The following is a 20,003-nucleotide window of genomic DNA, read 5'->3' as shown; positions in this document are numbered from 1 at the left end:
CCTGAAGATTTTCACGGACTCACAGTTGATTGCTGGGCAAGTTAAGGACGAGTTTGAAGTCCGAGATCCTATTATGATGAAGTATCTTTAGAAGGTAAAAGATCTTACGTTGATTCTAAAATATTTTGAAATCTTTCACATCCTAAGAATAAAAAATGCTCGAGCCGATGCACTTTTCAGACTTGCAATAATTTCATTCAACTCGCTGGGTCGGACATTTGTCGAATACCTTGAACAGCTGAGTATTGATAAAGTCGAAGAAGTGCTATAAATCAATGATGAACCAAACTGGATGGATCCGATCATTCAGTACTTGACTGATGGAACTCTACCTACGAATCCCTTAGAAGCTAAATGACTCATATGGATGGCCTCGCAATATATTTTGATGAATGGCTAACTTTACAAGAGATCATTCTCTCTTTCCTTAGTAAAGTATTTGGGACCAACAGACGTTGACTATGCACTCAGAGATGTTCATGAAGAAATTTGTGGAAATCACTTGAGGGGCAAATCTCTGGTTTATAAAGTCTTACGACAAAAATACTATTGGCCCACTATGAAAAAAGATGCAGTTGAACTTGTCCAACGATGTGAACCATGCCAAAAATATGTAAATATACAGCATCAATCGACTAGTCAGCTGACGTCAATTGTTGGGCCATGGTCCTTTGCACAATGAAGAATAGATATACTTGATTCTTTTCCTCCGACGTCTGATCAGAGAAAATTTATAGTGGTTGTCATTGATTACTTTAACAAATGGATAGAAGTCGGACCTCTGATATAAATCACAGAAAGTAAGATGGAAGACTTCATTCAGAAATCAATCATATGCAAATTCGATCTACCACATACCAGCATCACCGACAATGATCGATAATTCGACAATCAGAACTTCAAAGAGTTCTATGCAAATTTTTACATTACGCACAAACTCATATCAATCGGCCATCCACAATCCAACGGTGAAGTGAAAGTGACAAACCGAATAATCTTGTATGGACTCAAAATCAGACTGAATGAAGCTAAAGACCTCTGGATGAAAGAATTATATCCGGTCTTATGGGTATATCGAACAACTCCTCGCATACCAATGGAAAAATCGCCATTCAATCTGGCTTATAGAATAAAAGTGATGATCCCATTTGAGATCGGATTACCATCAGTAATGATGAAATAATATAGTGAGTCGAGCAATTCAGAATGTTGGAGGGTCAATCTAGACTTACTTCCAGAAGTTCGACAACAAGCTCAAGGTCGGATGGCAGTATATCGGTAAAGAGTAGCTCGGTACTATAATGCAAAAGTTAAACCCGAAGATCTTCTATCCAGGAGATTTGGTCCTAAGAAAAATAAAAGTTTTAAGACCTCTAGATCAGAAAAAATTATCTCCGAATTGGAAAGGATCCTACAAAATAACCGAGATACTTAGATCGGATGCATATCGGCTGGAAACTCTTGAGGGAACAATTATTCCACGGATGTGGAATGCTGACGATTTAAAGTTATATTATTAATAAAGTTGTTCATATGTACAGTATTCAGAATGAAACATTGAATTTCATAATCACAAAAATTTTGGCCAACTACAAAGTAATATTAGACTGATAAATGGATGGTCAATTCTTATCGACTATATTTTAATTTTTCACTGTAAAAATCAATACATCGACTATATCTCAATTTTTATTATAAAAATCAATATACCGACTGTATCTCAGTACCGACTATATCTCAATTTTCTACTGTAAAAGTCGACTCTAATTGAACAACTATTTATGCCGACTTAGTTTTAACTAAGTGAAATACTATGGCAATACGATCCAGATCAAATTGAAACTATACCGAGTTGACTACGATTGGTCGAAGGATATTCGGCTTACTATCGTTTATCAAATAATTAGATATACTGACTTGACTATGATCGGTCGAAGGATATTCGGCTGATCACCGTTTATCCTAATACCTAAAAAGTATGTCAATTGATATTCGACTAACGAATAATTCTACAATTACTATCGAACATTCAACTTATCGATCGATATTCGATAGTCAAACTACGATTCTACGATATTGCAAGTACATAGAAAAAAAAATTATACTTGAAAAAATTCTTTCACTTATTGAAAAGGAAGTCACAAAAATTAGACTAAAATTCGATTACAAAATTCTTTCAATTACAAAAAAAAAAATAAAAATGCTACACCTGTCACCAGTCGTTGTCTTCATCTCCTTGCTCCGGTGCAACATCGACGATTGGAGCAGCTTCTGGTGCAGTCGGTGCGTCGTCTTCAGTCGGTGTAGCCCCTTCTTCAGCAGCTTCATCTCCCGAGCCAGGAGGAATGATGCTGCTCAAGTCTAGGTCCGGATATAATTTTTCGATTGCATCTCGATCGTCCTCATACCCGACGCAGTAGGAAGCATATCCGTCTTCGAGAATTTCTTTCTTGATTTTTTTAAAATTCTTGAAGTTCTCGACGGCTAGACTTAGAGCGTTCTTCACCGACTTTACTTCAGTTCGTGCGGAGGCCAACTCAGCATTGGCCAGTGCCAGCCTTTTCAGGATGGCCCGATGCCTTACGTGTTCAGCTTCAAGTTCATCAATGCATCCATCCCTCTCTCGTCGGAGCCAATGGATGGAGTGCTTCTTGCTCCTGATCTGAGACTCGAGGGATGAGATGTTCTGGCATGCCGATTCAAGTTCGGCCTTAGAGGACTGTAGATTGACCGTCATTCAGGAGATTTGCTCTTGAAGTTCTTTCTCCCATTTAGTTACTGCTTAGAGTTGTTCGACGGCAGTATTCTTTTCGATGGTGACGGCCACCACCTTATCCATCCACGACCGACGAAAATCGATAATCTTCCGATAATCGCTTTTTAGATCGTGCATGTCATGCACTCACTGAAAGCAGAAGATAAATCAAGTCAGATCAAATAAAAAAAAGAGATGTCAGAAAATTTACCCCGAATATCATCGAATGAAAGGAAGAAAATATTTCAACGATAGTCTGGTTCTTTCTATTCTCCCGATTAGTCAGGAGAAGAGCAGCTTCGATAAGCCGCTTGGCCAATGTCGGATTGGCCAAGGCTGACTCACCCTTAGAGATCCGAATGTCGAAAAGAGTTTGAAGGCTAGCAGATGACCCGTCATCGGCTAAAGTCACTGGCGCCTTCCCTCGATCTTCGATCGACAGTTCAACGCTTGAGAATGTTGGAAAGTTGGAGCTCGACTGCGCTCGAGAATGTTCTGCTGGAGGAACGGCTGGCGCAGCTGTAGACTGCTCAGATTCGGTTGCAACTCCCGCCCTAATCCGAACCTCTACTGATGGAGCCGTCATTGATACTGCTGCAACCCCGTCCTCTCCTGCTGTCCCATCTTCAACAGATGGTACCTCAGGAAGCATTGTCAGGGCTGACAACATCAAGATTGGCTCAGGAACCATCTCTGATGGAATGTCGGATTCCCTCGCCAATACTGATGGAGTAGAAATCCGACCCTTATTCGACGATCGAGAGGGTCCAGCTTCAGCTGCTGCCTTTTTCTTGGTAGCATACGTGCGAGCGGATATCAGCGGTCGATACTCATCTCTTGGCTGCATAGCTGCAATCAAAACAAAAAGATTGATATAAAGTTTAGAAACAGACATGAAAGATAAAGTAACCGACTATATTATACCTAAAGAAGTGACCGAACTAAGTCCGGCATTGTAGAGAGCTTATTCGGTCATCAGCTCTCACTGCGGTAAAACTGCCATATCCTTCAGTCGGAGAAAATCTTTTCGATCATTGGCCTCCATCCGACTGTTCTCGTTAGGGCCAGTCCTTGGATCACTCCAGCATGAAGAAAAATCTCAAGGAGAAAAAGAAGAAATAAAAAAAAATTGGTTCTTCCATCCATGAATAGACGATGAAAGATCGATGATAAAAGATAGGCCTTTTCTCAAGTTGAAGAATCATCAATCTTTGACCTTCGGATGACGATGAAGGACTAAGAAAGATCGAAAAAGAGAAGGACGAGGAACAGTCGGTATAAGCTGACACAATAGGATGAAGCTGATGATTAGCCGGATAGAATTCAGGGCCAACTGAGCAGGACAGAGACCATAATAATCAAGAAGATTTCGGATGAACTCCAGAATCAAAAATCGAAGATCGACCCGAAGGTCCTCGATTAAATTACGACCAGACCCAGAGGAGAAAAATTCATCCGACCATCCGAATTAGGAGCAGAAAGCTGATACTGCTCCGGGATACGGTACTGCTCCCAAAGCCAGTCAACATTGTGTTCGGATAAAGAAGAAGCTTTCATTTCTGGATCCGAAGGAGAGTCGTTGGTTGGATTCTCCGATCAACTATCCCGAGAAGAAGAAGCTTTTCTACTAGCCATGAAAAATGGAGAACTAAAAAGAGAAAACAAAAACCTCTAGGGGAAAAAACCTAAAGAGGAAGACAGGAAAACTCAACTTGAAGTCAAAGGATGGTGCGAGAAATAATACCCTGGAGCTCCTAGTACTGGGGCGACCTTCCAGCAGAACCTTCTGTTGAAGAGGATGTTAACAAATGCAAAGTAAAGCCTGGATGAAAATAACTATGTATATATATAGGACCCCTCAACGGTCTGGATAAAATCGATCAAACCTGGATCTCCTCAGATATCGACACGTGGCAACATCAAGACCGACCATTGGTCGGATGATTCGATGCATTCATTCCCAGATCATGCCACCTTACCGTTATCTGCATGAACAGCTCAGAGCCAATGATGTTTGGACATGTGGCCAATATCTACTAGACAGAATCAAATCATCCAGATGTCTTGGGCGTCGAATTATCTTATCAAAACGACAGCCCAATGATGATTTCACAGCTATCGAAACAGCAAAATAGCTGAAGATCTCTCATATTGCAAAAAATCATTAATACCAGCAGTCGAGTCGGGGCTCGAGACAGCACGTGACAACTCCTTTCGTCCAACGTGACAGACCACGTGATAATATACACGTCAGACCACCTTGGACTTAGGAGTGGAGGGCAACTATTGGGATAATTTAACCGATCCTCGACTCTGATTCTACATCGTCCTTATGAACACAATACTCCGACTAACAATCAGTTGACCAACCGACAGTCGGCTATTCTCAACCATCGACGGACAACCACGATGACTCAGTGAATATCCGACTGATGATCATTGATATATCAAAATTATCGATCGACGCTCATTCGGAACTCCACGACTGTCGACCTACTACTATTACCGATATATACTCGGTTTATCTGAACTGCCAGTACATAATGCTAGAACATGATCAATGGCACCTCATGATCACATAATGTCCGAATATGCGGAACTCACATGTTTAACCGTTATGAATGGTCATCGACTACGTGTCACGACTATCAATAGGCATAAACCGCCCATTAACTCTATGATTATAGCCTAATAAAAAGTGGGATCACATGCTCGATGGTTATATCTGAATTATCTATAAAATGGAGGTAAACGAACAGTATTGATAAGATAATTTTGAGCTAACACTTTGTCATTTCAAATACTCTTATCTGCTATTCACCACTCTCTACTTATTTGAGCATCAGAGGATCTCTGTCGGATACAATTTCGATTAGTATGGACTTCATTTTGCAGGTGCTCTTCACCAGCGACAGGCGCTACAGGGGATTGACCGCAACATAAGGTATGTAATATAGTAAATAATAAATAATTAATAAAATATAAAATAAAAAGTTAAATATATTTGAAAAATTAATATAAACTAAATATATAATTAATTAAATTATATATTGGAATCCAATTGTTATTTCTTTTTCATACATTTTTTTCCACGTCCAAACAATTGAATGGAAATCGCGGCTCCAATTCACCACATTCCATTGTCATTCTATTTCGATTTACATTTCAATTTATTTTTATTATTTGAAAATAAACATAATATTAGATTTTCTTATAAATTATATATATATATGTAAAAGTAAAAATAAAATAAAATCCACTCCTATGAAAGTCTCCTCCATGTATCAATTTCATCATATATATATATATATATATATATATATATATATATATATATATATATATATATATATATGTGTGTGTGTGTGTGTGTGTGTGTGTGTGTGTGTGTGTGTGTGTGTGTGTGTGTGTAAAAGCAAAAAATAAAATAAAATAAAATCCACTCCTATGAAAGTCTCCTCCATGTATCAATTTCACCAGACAGCAAGGGTAGGTAAACACACCCCTCTCCAGCCTGGCAGAGAGGGTAGTGGTGGTGTATTGTCGTCTATGAAAACCGCCGGTCGGCCGAATCAGATATTTTCCATAAACGAGCCTTCTCTCCGTGGAACTCTCCCCTACTTTGCGAATGAGTGCGTTCCAATTTAAACAAAAACATTAGTACCTGTATTTATAATCTTTTTTTTTAAAATTTTCCTCGAATCAAAAGGTTGTACAAAAAGTCATAGCGAGGATCGCGTGCTTCTCGCGAGTGCAGAGCGTACGACGGGGGGACACGGAAAAGAAGGCTGAGGCCTCAGAGCCAAAGAAATAGTGAGAGAAAAAGTGTTATAATATATGAGAGAGAGGAAACAGATTCGTCCCTTCGAGGTGACCCATCCTTAAGCTGACCCTTGGGTAAGGCGACCCACACGCCCTCCTGGGCCAGCGTCCGGTCATCAGGTTGACTTCAAGCATCGACTTCCGTGAAGAGGGGCAAAAAAAAAAATAGAGACACGTCAATGTCAGCACCAACCAATCGTCCCTTACCTCGTGATTCGTGCTGCATATATACATATATTTATGTAGTCATAATATTTATATATTTATAATATTATAAATTTGTAGACTTTTGCCACGTGGCAGTTTTTTTGAAGGATGGGAATGACGTGGTTCGAGGAGGAGACAAAAGTTTACGGCGATCGAAGTAACTGTACGCTTCATCTATTGATTTGATGTTTGTTCTCGACTTCACGTGCGAATAAAAAAAAAAGGCAGGGGATTTGATGGGGATTTACCATTTACTTTTTGGTGTTAGGCGTGGACCGAGTAGTACGGGGCGGGGGAGACAAAACGGAGGGAAGCATTGGATGGGGTGGTGGAGTTAAATGCCCGGGAGTAGATGTGGATGTGAGCCGTCCCATCATGGGGATCTCCATGCTTGCATCATGGGTGATAAATGCTAAATGTTGCTCCATATGTATATACATGCACTCCCTAAGCTTTTTCTTATGATGCGTCAAGAAATGGTTCGTACGGCAGAAGAAAGGACGGTCGGATCATGTCATGCCATGCCAGTGCAAGACTAGCTAGCATCAAGAATTAATAGACGATAGCTGTGGCACTTCCTGGTGTTATCCTGTCACTATAAACATTCCATCATCCTTCTTGTATAGGTCATGATATTTATTTTTTTTTTTTTTTTTTGCAAAATTCGCACTTGGGGTAGGACGGGGCTACTTTTAAAGATAATCTGGCATGATCTCGAAGCTTGGTAGAGTCTTATAAGATATTCTGAGGAGACATACAATTTGTTATTTGTGTTTGAGAATCAAACAAATCTTCAACTATTTGTGTTTAAGAATCAAACAATCTCTGACTATTTTGTACTAAAATATGCTTATCTATCTGTCCTTGGAATAGAACTTCATATAATAACTAATTAAATTATTTTTATTATGATTTAGGAAAATGCAATTCAAATATCTACAAAGAATTTTTTTTTTGTTTTGTATGTCTAAAAAAGTGATTGCCTATTTTATATACCGTTGCAGTCGAGGGTTTATGGTGCAGCACGTGAAATATTGTCCACTCTAGTCTATGGACCTCATAATTTTATCTTTTAAAAAGTACTTCATATGAAAAGATGGTCCTTTTCTATATAAGCTAAAGTTCTCCTTGACTCACAATCAGGATTAATGATGCCTTTCTTTCTATACCACGACATATACTATCCTTTAGTTTTATATTTTTATGCATTAATTGCCTAGTAGAAGAGAGAAATATCATCACATATGCAACATCACAACATCATATTAATATCTTTTGAAGGAAGAGTTTGGCCCATGAAATTGACTACTATGGAGTCTCCACAAAAATACATACTCTTTTGATAGGTAGTACATAACCTTATAATTTGCCCCCTCCTCTAGCTCTTCCTCCCAACAAAAGGATGTCCAAATTTAAGCTTCGAGTAACTATCCTCATATATTTGGACCAAGCTAGATTATTATTTGTACTAAATAAGATAATTATTTATACTAAGTAAGATTATCTTACCCTCTCAAGAAAAGATATAACAAAGATAATTATAGTTATATATTTTGTATAATTAATATAAGTTTATATAATTAGTTTTATGCAAATGTCTGCCGAATTAACAAGCTATCGAAGTGCATATCTAAATTCACATAAACTAAAACATAATATGGTGGTGAAAACACTCTATTCTAATGTGGATTAATTACATCCATTCATCAAGTACTCCTTTATGGCCCAATCACAAGCATTGCACATCTACTTATATATGCATATTTTTACGCACATGCATATATCAAATTAATATAACAGCATCAAATTCATTAGTATCTTAATATAATTTTGAGTTTCAAAATTAGTATTTACGTAAATCTTGGATAATATGTTCACTATAATGTATTTGGATCACTATCATTCATCAAACAATCATCCTAGAGTTTAGCCTTATGTGTGGCAAAAGTTTCAGAATAAGATCAAATAGCAAATAATTGATTCTTTAACTAGTTTGTCTAGTTATTTCATTAGATCAAAAAGTAGAGATGATGAGTTTGGTTCACAATTGAAAATGAATTTTTAATTGCCATCTGAGGAGGCTACTACTTATCAATGAGTTAAAATCAACATGGCACCGATGAAGATACAAACTAAAGCTCAAGAGCTTTCTAACATAGTCTACATTTGTCCATGCTCTCTCCCCTTTTTTAGAAGGTTGTTGCTTTAGAGTTCAATTGACCTGTAAAGGTTCTAACTTTTCATCCAGGAGGGCTGCAAGGGCTCAAGTTAATACTTAAACTACCATTTGTTGGTGCAGAATTCTTCGCATGCTGCATTTTCTTTTGACCAAAATCACTTGGGTTCTTCTTGACCTCTTGAATAGATATTAGCAGCAGTTCGACACACCGGCTAGCAGCTTGTTTGGATGATCCTATATAATCCAGCATGATCATAGGACCACAGCCTGGGTCAGGCCCAGATTTATAGAATTCTCAAAAATAGGTTCAAAGTGGGTCAGCCTGAATCCTATAGGGAGAAAAACGCATCTCAGAAGATCTATTTTTCTCCCTATGAAATGGGCCTAGAAAAGTTAGATTAACATGGGCTGGGCCAAGCTGTGTTTCCAATACTAAAAATCCCGGAGGATCATCCGAACAGGCCTCAGACGCGTTTCCTGGGCCCCTATGCTTAAAACCATCCCTTCTCCATTCTCACTCCGATATTCTCCACTCCTGAAGCCATGATCGCATCCTCTGGAGGCTCTCCTCCACCGCCCTTCCTCTCCTCTCTCTGGCAAAAGCCTCCTTCGATTTCCTCCCCTTCTCCAGAATCCCATCTTCTTCTCCACGGTCACTTCCGGCCTCTATGCCGACGGCCGCGAAGACGGCTATTGAGGTGCCTTTCCTGGTCCTATTCCGGGGAGGGTGAGGAACCGGTGAGTTACCGCCACACCGACGCCTATGCGGCCGTCGGTTGTGAAGGTTTTCGCGGCATCAAGCAGCCCCAGAAACTTACGCCCGTGGCAGAACGAATTATGAATCGGAGAGAGACCATGGGCCCTGGTAAGAGAAAAAGGGACTTCATGTTTAAATTATGACTCAACGACCGTTCCGTAATTGTTTTCTAATTGCTAGTAGTCGAGGGCATTTTTTAACCTGTCTCATAGATTTTAAGAGAAGTGCATCTGCATTATAGTTATGCATTTTTCACAAATAGTTGGGCACCAGAGAGCACTTGGTCATCACAACTTTGAGAAAATTTGAGAAAATATGGCCATATGTACACACAATTGGGGCTTGTCCTAGCTTTTGGATTTGGGAGAAATTCTTTGTACACCGCATGATGTGATGCAGAACGTATGCACCGCATGTGATGATTGGCTCATGCATGAAACCAGATAGTAGTGTGGAAAATTTTTTTTTTTTTACTTAGTTCTGTGCGTAAGCCAATCACCGCGCAAAAAATTTCTTTTAGATTTGGTGGTTACCTCCTCGTTGAAAAGGAATTAAAAAAAAAAAAAGGATTATGTGTTGCATGGGCGTGGTTGTATCCCCTCGTGACATGGTGGCTGGATGTGTAAATTTTGTTAGCATGAGTGACTATATTATGACTTATTTGCCTGAGCCAGTTGGAGGAGGCTACACTATATTAAGCCAACATTCTCTCCAATTTAAAGCTCATTTGTTGGGAGGTAATTTGGTATAAAAAAATAAATTCTCTATCAAATTATCATTTTTGGTATGAAAAATGGATAAAAGAAGCGATAGAATAATTGATAGATCCTATAATTATTTTCTTGAGAGAGAAGATAAAATAAATACTACAAGAAATGTGATATTTATTTTTTTTGTATTTGATTATTTGATCTAAAAATATTATTTCTTGATGAAAATATCCTCAATTATATTATATTAATATATAACTAATATTAATCATAATATATAATTAATATTGATTATAACAATATATTAATATATTTATTAATAAATATTGATTATTAGTAGATCAATTATGAATATTTATTAATTATCAATAAATCTAACATATGATTTATTAATAATTAATATATTCTTTTATATATCAAACCATCGTAAAATTTATTAATATATAATTAATTCAAAAATATTTATTAACTCATATAAATATATTTTAATATTCAAAATAGATAATATTGATGACATTCGTGTAAGTAGACCATGAATGGCTAACAAATGGATCAAGAAAAAAATGCTATTACTTGAATTTTTTATTCAAAAATATTATTGAAAATATGGCCGTATGCCTACATAAAATTATCTCTAATCAAACATAATAATATTTTTTCCATTCTATCTTGTAGAATAATTTTTTTACAAACCAAATATGATAAAATTTATTTTTCCTCACAAATTATTTTTTAAAATAAATAATTTTCAAAAGTTATTGGATTTTTCCTTAATCTAACATACCTCAACCAAATGCATCCTTAGATTTTGGTTAGAGAGTTTTGCTTCAATTCATAGATCATCCATGTATCGTGAAACTTTTGTGCTTTAGATCATCTACAATCAACGATGAAGACTCCATCTCATATTTTGCAGCCCCCCCTCGTAACTTTTGTAAATTGATCAATTCTAGCTTCTAATTTTTTTATACAATGCAAATAGGAGGTCAAGCCGAAAGCAAAATCTCTTTCTAAAGGAAGAATCTAATTGATGCTCGTTTTTTTGTTGATTAGATCCAATTAATGTTTTACTACCATTACTGATTTAACCAGAGTTAAATTTTATTTGCGTTAAACTGCTCTTCTCTTCTACCAAAAAAAAAAGCTCCTCTTCTCACTCAAAATCAACTTATTAAGCATAATAATCCTCTTCCCATCAATTGGGTGGCATAGACTCATGGTTATTGGCTCATTGCAGCCGGGTTCCCGTGATATTCCAGTTGGCAGTTCCCCCAACTAATTTCCCCAATTGTGATGCGAGCGTTTCCCCGAACTAACCAATGGATGGACAAGTAAAGGGAGTGGACAAAACAGATTTAAAATCCGATGGCTCCCCGGCCTGGAGAGGATCCAATGCAACATGACTTGCAAGAGATAACGGATCAGATAAACAAACTGACGCACACGTTTCCGAGCTCTGTTTTCCAGCGGGGCAGCGATTTCCAACTGCAGCTGCACCATGGTCTTTTGCAATTCAAATTGCAGCGGATCCACTCTACCTCTTTTACATGCTACCTCCCCGGACTCCGAGTGCGCGGTTCCCTCCTTCTCGAAAGACCTCTCACCGTTTCTTGGACGCGAAGTCACTGTTCTTCTTCTTCTTCTTCCTCGTCTCCTTCTTCTTGGTACTCTCTCTCTCCCTCTCAAAAGAGCTCTCACCGTTTCTTGGACCAGAGGTTACTGCTCCTCTTCTTCTTCTTGGTATTCTCTCTCTCTCTGCGTCGATTAGACATATATTTTGTTTAATCTTGATGTTGACGGCTGGTGTTTGATTCTTATTCTGATCTTTTCTTGAATGTCTGATAGCAGGAAGGGGCTGAAATCTTTGTTCAAGTGAGTGTTCGTTTACTTCGGTAGGATCTCTTGCTCTGGATCTTTAGTTTTAGATAATCACATATTTTTCATCGATTTTAATTGGATATCTTTGAATAATGGTGCGATTTTTCCACTTCTTGGCATGTCTGATTTCGGGAAACTCTAAAGGTTCTTGCATTTCGGTGCTGAAGCCGAACTTTGTTTTGGCTTTGGATTTTCTGGGAATATGGGAATCTGAGCATCTTGATTTTGATTTATATTGCTGTTCATGATTTATATCTTGTTCGTTAACTGTGATGGGTTGGGAGGGTTTCAGCGGATAAATAGTTTGCGTACAAGATGAGAAAGAAGCTATGCCTACAGCCTCTGAAAATGGTCACTCCTACTTCTTGACGTTCTTTGATTTCTGCTAATAGGTGCCCCTACGTGTTGCACCAAAAAGCTCGGAGGCGAATAATGCATGACATTTGCAGTCTATCTGTTCGAAGTATTTGATAAGACGATCAATTCTCATCATGATTTTGTACCAAGGCTATGCTATAAAACCAAACTAAAAACTAGTATCAGTCTGCATCCATTGGCTACTCAATTTTAGATTCTCAAAAAGTTTTTGCATTTTCTTTCCTGTTGCGCGGACAATATGTTCTAGCTTGGTGAAAATGCAGAAACACCGATCATTGAAATTTAGGTTAGGATTTTATCCATCAATCTACTGATGTTAACAAAATTGGGCCAATTATGTGGAGTATCTAGCTAAATTTTTTAAATGCATATCTATATAATTGGATAATGATACGGATTTATTTCTTTTCCTGTCCTTGTACCTTTTTTTGATGCTGTATGTGAATCCCCAGAGTAATGCAAGTCATGCATAATCTAATTGAGACTTGAGCCAAAATAGTATTAAAGAGCTAAAAGGTTGGGTTACTTATGGATCAAAATGTTAGCCAAAGAACAAGGGCCTATAAGCATAAAAAGCATGTAGTAGTGGGAGGATATTGAGGTTTATATGTTTGCTAGGTTATCATAATGTAAAAACAACTAAAGGTAGGTTTTGTACAATTTGGGGATCTATAGTAGACCTTAGTTCTATAGCTTGTAAATGCATTGTTTCAATTATGTGTATTACATATATCATAATCAATATAAAATGATGAAGTGCCTCTTTATATTCTTTCTGGTTTGCCTCCTTTATCTCACAGTGGACCAGAATGTAGAAAACTAATAGTTTTTCAGGTAGATGATAGAAATGCTTGAGGTTCCAAGGGTCTTCCTAATTAGCCAAATCTTCATAATAATGCAAGCGGAAAGGTATGAGCATAAAAATGAATGACATCCTGCAACAAGTCCATACATATCTTGCTCCATTGTAAATGCTGCCAATTATGAGGCTTAGTTCTTTTCCATTTAACACTATGGTTGTCATGATATAAGGATTAGAAGTAGTGAAAGGCAACTTCTAAGTTTGAAGAAAAACATTCAGATATTCCAATCAACCTTCATAATAATGTTAGATTGTGCAAATATTCAACCTTGACTAGCATGAGATATGATATAGTTTTTCTTCTTTTCTCCACAAGATAAGGGAGTCAGCAAGAAAGACACAGAAGCTCATAGTGGAGTATAAAATCAGATTAATCGTGGATCTAATTTTTATTCATGTTGGATGAGCTTAAAGAAGATGGAACATGAGGGATCAAGTGATTGTTGTTTGGAGATATTGAAGACATGGTGGTAGAAGTTCATGAATAAAATGAGGAACATTAATAAATTAACCATGCAAATTGTTTGCACACTGTTTGGTCATGAGATGGCGACCAGACAGAGCCATCCAATAATGACAATGCATATTGAATGTTTATTCTCAATTGAAATTAGCATCAAATGGAGCTTTTGTGGAGCAACACTAATGCCTATTATCCAAAAGGGCATGATTGATCAAGTGTGTATACTTGCTGTAAGGAGAGAAGGAATCCTCAGTGTCCAGGAACTAGGAAATTGCTGTCTGGACGATGCTGTTCATCTCAAATTAGCTTATAATATGCTGTGTAGGTAAGTAAATACAAAATAATCATCACTAGAAAAAATTATTCATTTACACATCTTAGGATACTGCTAAAGCAATGCTGTTAGAACCCAGTAGAAAGCCTAAAATATTATTCCTCTTGCTGAAGCTACTATGCTTGAAATGAAAATTCTTAACCAGTCATAACAACTTTGATTATGTTGGAAGCAACATGCAGAAAAGGGAGGGTTTTACAGATTTGGATGTGTAACTTTGATCCTAAGATATCAGGCTACAGTCATCTTCAAGATAGAATGGTTATCCTTCCATCATCAATACCATACTCTAGAACTAGCCAGAAGTAAACAAGTTTTGAAGCACTTCATGGGACCATTCAAGAATGTCGTAGTTTTGTAGACTACTTGCAGCTCTTGCATACCTTTCATGATAACAAGCTCCCAAAGCATTAGCCTCTTGACAGGCCAGTCATGATGGTTTTTCAATTTGGATAAATTAGGTGCCTCCCCACAAGACTGAGGCTCTTAGTGGGTGTGAATTGTTGTAAGACTACAAATGATTGGTGCTAGCTATAAAAATATCCAGTTTACCAGGAGCATGACTCAGGTGCTTAGGACGACAATCTGGCAAAGAAGCAAGTCAGATCAGGGATATATCACCCATGTATTTTAATGCAAACTTAAATAGCCTTACTTTTAAGATGTGCTATCATCAACTTGTAATTGAGTGTCATCAATAATTCATGTTGTTTAGATAGTGGTAACCTCCTTCTGGGATAATTAAATAACCTAATCAGAATTTAAATTTGAAAATTTTGTTCTAAAGTGTTCCAATCATGTCTCAGTATGTGTAGTTAAATATGATGCTATGATGTCATCACTTTGGTGCTTAATTATATTCTACGGTATGCCATAAAATGCCATAAAATGCAGTTAGTATGGCACTCTTTTTATGTGACATGGAAGCAATTTTTGCACCCAATGTCACAGGAGCATGTAAAATCTGTGATGGTGGAGTGGTTCTTTAGAGGCTAATGATTATAAATTTATGGCTAAAAATAAGCATATCAAATTTAGAGGCTAATGATTATAAATTTATGGCAAAAATAAGCATATCAAATGCTACTAGTACCAGTATATACATAGTTGAGGTTTTAGTTAAACTCAATAGCCAATAAGATGCTGAAAGGCACAAGCTCTTACCATGTTGTCCTTGTTGTACATAAAATAAAAATGAAGATACAGATGGATAAATTGGAGATTTCTGCAACTGCATCCTAAGAACTGGACTAAATCAAGGGCTTGTACATCCTGGGTGGATTCCAATGCAATGGTAGCTTCATGGTCACACAAATAGGGGAAGAAGCAATCAAAATGAATCTAGATTGTATATACTTGCGATTATGTGCAACAGAGGCCTATAGGGTACATAAATGCAGACAGGAAACATAGAAAGGTAATTGAAGATGCTCATATTGAAGAAGATGCATGTTTTTGGATATCGGATGGGTTCCTAAGGCCAACCTTATATAGTTAGCAAAGGCCTTATTTTTAAAGGTCATCATCCCAAATGCCAACTGTAAAATATTATTAGTAGAAGGTCATTTCCCTGGCTATGTTTGATTTATTGCTTAAGAAATGTTCCAATTCTTTAATGGAGTTGCGAACCTTGTACATCAACACATATAAAGGCATTGACTATGTGAATATCTCCAATTTTTTTCATTGAAAGTGATTTGATGCATCAAAAATACATGTGTATTATGATCAATAGATATATTTTTGTCTTCTTAAGCAAGTAAACTGCCAGTTGCGATTGATGCTCCCATGTGTTGCCCAAGAACTTCGTATTTATAGAATCCAGCTAGATCTTTTAAGTCATTGCTGGGCTTGTCGTATTGTTCTCATCAGTTCAACATTTTATAAACCAGCTTGCCTATGAACACCAATATGCAGAGAATCTTATCAGCACTGTTCACATTGACCATCTGAAATTTTGGTTCCTTACTAAACAACACCATTTTTGCACTGCAATGATGATTTTTTGAAAGTGGGACAATCTATTCCTGGATTTTTTTTTTTTTTTTTATATGAGCAGCTAGATAGGTCTAGATTAGCACTTCAAAATTATGATTAGTGGATATACAAGACGTTCAAAGAAAGGACAAAGTCTCATTCAAAGATAAGCAAGAGCTTGATTTTCGAACGCCGGCTATGTCTTATCAAGCCAAAGACTTGCGTTCACTCTCTTTCACAAGCTGGTCTTTGGAGAGATTGGTGTTGGATGCACTCATATAAGATGGGGTACAACCCCATGAAGAAAAAGAAACTAAGAACGAAAAGAAGAAACACCCGCCAAATCAGCCATAACCAGCAGACTGGTGGTGCAGGGGAGAGAACAGGGGAACAAGAAGGACCCATCGTCGGGTCTCCCAGCCAAGCTATCAGTCGGTTGGTTGGCCTCCTGGTAAGCATGAGAAATCTGGAATAAGTCCAAGGAGGCTGCACAAATCTTTTGATATGATCTGATAAACTTTGAAAATATTTTTGATTTTTGGAAAGGCTGAATGAGAATGGTAGGGGTGGGATGTGGGTTTGGTTTATCTTTTGGTTAACAAATTCTCTCCCTTGTTTCATATCCTGTTCTGCACCAAAGATAGATGAATGGCAAATTAGCAACTGTAGTATAGCAAGAATTTTAATTAAATACTTCACAAGCTGAATTTCATGAACTCAAGTTACATGTCTTAAGACATGTCAGTACCTACATATCTGTATGGCCGGCTTCAGACCCCATCTATACATTGGATTCTGTATGCTATATGTCTGAATCTGTGTAAAAAGCCAGTACATAAATCCATGCTTTAAATCTTGGTATGGGGTCCTATATGTGTACCTCAGTGCACATTGATGAAAGGGAATCAACGTCTGCAAAGCCCTTTGGCATTTCTGCTGGCAATATTTTTGAAGCAAACATCAAGGTCACTTGTACAACAACCATCTCATTTGCTGCTTTAACCAAGCACCTAGTTTACCATCATCCAACAATGGAATATTTTTTATTTCCTGCAGATGCTCTTGATATGGTCACCCCATCAAAGAAAAAAATATGATCAGCCATGGGTGAGTGACAGGGTTCTTCTGATCTTATTATGATTTTCGCATGCAACATAAGAACAAGCATTTACTATGTTTACATTTGCACTTGCTGCTAGAGCATGAGCCATGGCACAACTGTAAGGTTGCTTCACTGTGATCTAGAGGGTTATGGGTTCAAAATGTGGAAACAATCTCTCCACGTGAGGATAATATTGCATACATCCGATCCTCTCCAGACTCCATAATGATGGAAGCCTCATGTATTGGACTGCCTTTTCTTTTTTTTTTTTTTTTTTCAATGTCTACACTTGCTGCTGCAGAAAATGAACTCATTATCTAGTCACTCTTCGTCAGATAACAGTGATCCAGGTAGATCATAGTTTAGCTTTGGGAACTGTCTTCTAAGCACTTATAGTAGTTCAATTGGCAATGATGCATGTTTGGTCACCTAAATTTCATCCTCGTGTAGTTATTGCCTCTTCATGATGTAACTAAGATACAGCCACATTCAGGATAGAGAAAAACTGCTTTGCAGTGACTACCTGAATATGTTATTTATATTCAAAGAAGGGTCACGTTTCAATTCTTAACTACCGTCCAATTATGATGATTTTGCTACTTGTTGTTGGTATTTTTCCCAAAAACTAAAGCTTTAGCAAGACTTGAATGCCGCAAGATACAGGAAATGTTCTCAGATTAGTTAATTGAAATAGATATCATGTACTATATTTTGCTGATTTGAACGTTCTACCGGTCTGTCCTTGCCGACCATCCTAGAATGCCGTGATGTCTCTCCTGCAGATGGTGGGAATCTGTTAGCCTTGTCATCAAAGAAGGAATGTGCTGAGCCATCGGCGAGTGATTGGACCTCTAACCCTCCTAATATCTGCCCTTCTATGTTGTTGCTTTTTTGCCGCTCAGTGTGTAGGTAGCTAGGTGCGAAGAAATGGATGTGATTCCGCTTTTTGTTTGTGTTTAACACTTCCAGCAGCAGAATGAGGGCATCCCTCTGGATTCAGGCGACACAGATGACGGTGAGTTCTCAAAACGTATGCACCCTGAAAGAGTGAAGAGACCTGAACTTAACGCTGCTTTCAGATTTCTCCTTGGAAGAGCCGAGGAAGAATTGGCCAAGTTTATCTCCACATCCAGACCAAAACAAAAATTCAGATCAAGACCGAACTAAGATTAAGCCAGAAAATGAGCCTGGCCTGATGGTATACTATTTTGACTATAAAAATATCACTTTGTGGGTATATGTAATGCCCTAACGCTTTGTTGGTCCTCAGGATGAAAGTGAGGATAATTACCTGCTCCTTTTTCAGATGCCCTCATCTCTTCCAGTTGCAAAGCGGCCTAATGCTGCTGCTGCTCATGCTGTTAAGGGGAAAGAAATCAAGGCTGAAGGGAAATACTGGGCAAGGGATGCAACTAGCAACATATTGAAACAGATTGAGGATAAATCTTCAAAGAAGTCTGATGGGAACATTCAGGACGATGCTGGTGCATAAGAGTGGCATTGTAAAGTAGGAATTCATATCTTTAAGGCAAGTACGTTATTTCAACTTCACCTGTTTATTCTTCAGCATAGATTTGTCAGTAATAGCATCTGGGAACTATTGCATTCCAAAGCATCCATCCTCCCAGCGCTGCATAGGTGATGTTTGTGATTGGACAGGAAATTTTGTTAAGATTTAACAACAGCAAAGCTGAGTTCCTTCACGCCTCCAGAATTCTCTGCTGTGAGGCTGCAGCTTAGGATAGAGTACCAATATTAACTATAGAAATATATCTTTTGGAAATAGTAGTTACTGGTGAACCCTCATGCAAGCTGTGTTTATATGCTAGTACTGCATGAGGAACTCCTGGTTTCAAGCTTGTAATTTCACGAAGAACACATCTTGATTCTGAAGCTCGGATTGTTATGTTTGCTCCTCTGCTTGTCATCTTCAATAATCCCAATAATTTTTTTTCTACTGTTGATTATTTGCTTTGCAGGTTTCTCCATGTGCAGAAATCAAATTTACCCAACATGTTGCATCAGCTATCAACGTTAAGAGCATAGCTGCAATCTAAGCAATATCAAGAAGCATGTTATTGTGACACCTGATGTGGATTCCCTCTTAGGATGGTATGACTGGTTCTGGCTAATGCTGGTGATTTCTTTTTCAACTTCAACCTCTCAAACAGGCAAGAAAAATTGCAAATGTAAACTTTTGTAGATAGAGATGTCATTCTTGTACAATGTCATATACAGCAACAGATAGCTGATAGCAATATGATGTACTGAAGAACAAGATCTACGGCTGAAACTTTCCTAATATACATGGGACTTTTGCTGCTTGACAGTGTTCATCATATTCATTCTTATCAAGTTTCTTACACAACTCAGTGACACCAGAAGCTTGAAAGGTAAAACTGCTGGTTAATTTAAGTGGCGATCTTTGTTTTTTATAATTCAGCAAGGGGCCCTGCTCAAGATAGGGTATGATGAAAATGACTACTTAAACAATGTATATTCTTACTTTCTGTAAAAACAGAATAAAAGTTTTGATGTATAATCCTGGAGGAAGTGAAATAACAGAGGTCCTTAGGACA

At 37.7% G+C, this 20,003-nt stretch overlaps 1 long non-coding RNA gene across 6 annotated transcripts; it reads left to right on the top strand.

Annotated features, from left to right (window-relative positions):
* Positions 1-9,508: 9,508 nt before the first annotated feature.
* On the top strand, positions 9,509-19,763 carry LOC105034834 (uncharacterized). Of its 6 annotated transcripts, XR_012142257.1 has the most exons (7): positions 9,509-9,828; positions 11,668-12,170; positions 12,276-12,322; positions 17,379-17,429; positions 17,522-18,622; positions 18,731-18,952; positions 19,404-19,763. It is a non-coding gene; the product is annotated as an uncharacterized lncRNA (long non-coding RNA). The 6 variants fall into 6 exon arrangements; XR_012142252.1 differs by having other exon boundaries at positions 12,279-12,322; positions 17,379-18,622; XR_012142250.1 differs by having other exon boundaries at positions 17,379-18,622.
* Positions 19,764-20,003: the final 240 nt, after the last annotated feature.

Source organism: Elaeis guineensis, chromosome 1, assembly GCF_000442705.2.
Source record: "Elaeis guineensis isolate ETL-2024a chromosome 1, EG11, whole genome shotgun sequence".
Taxonomy (NCBI): Eukaryota; Viridiplantae; Streptophyta; class Magnoliopsida; order Arecales; family Arecaceae; genus Elaeis; species Elaeis guineensis.
This window is presented reverse-complemented; position numbering and strand designations above follow the sequence as displayed.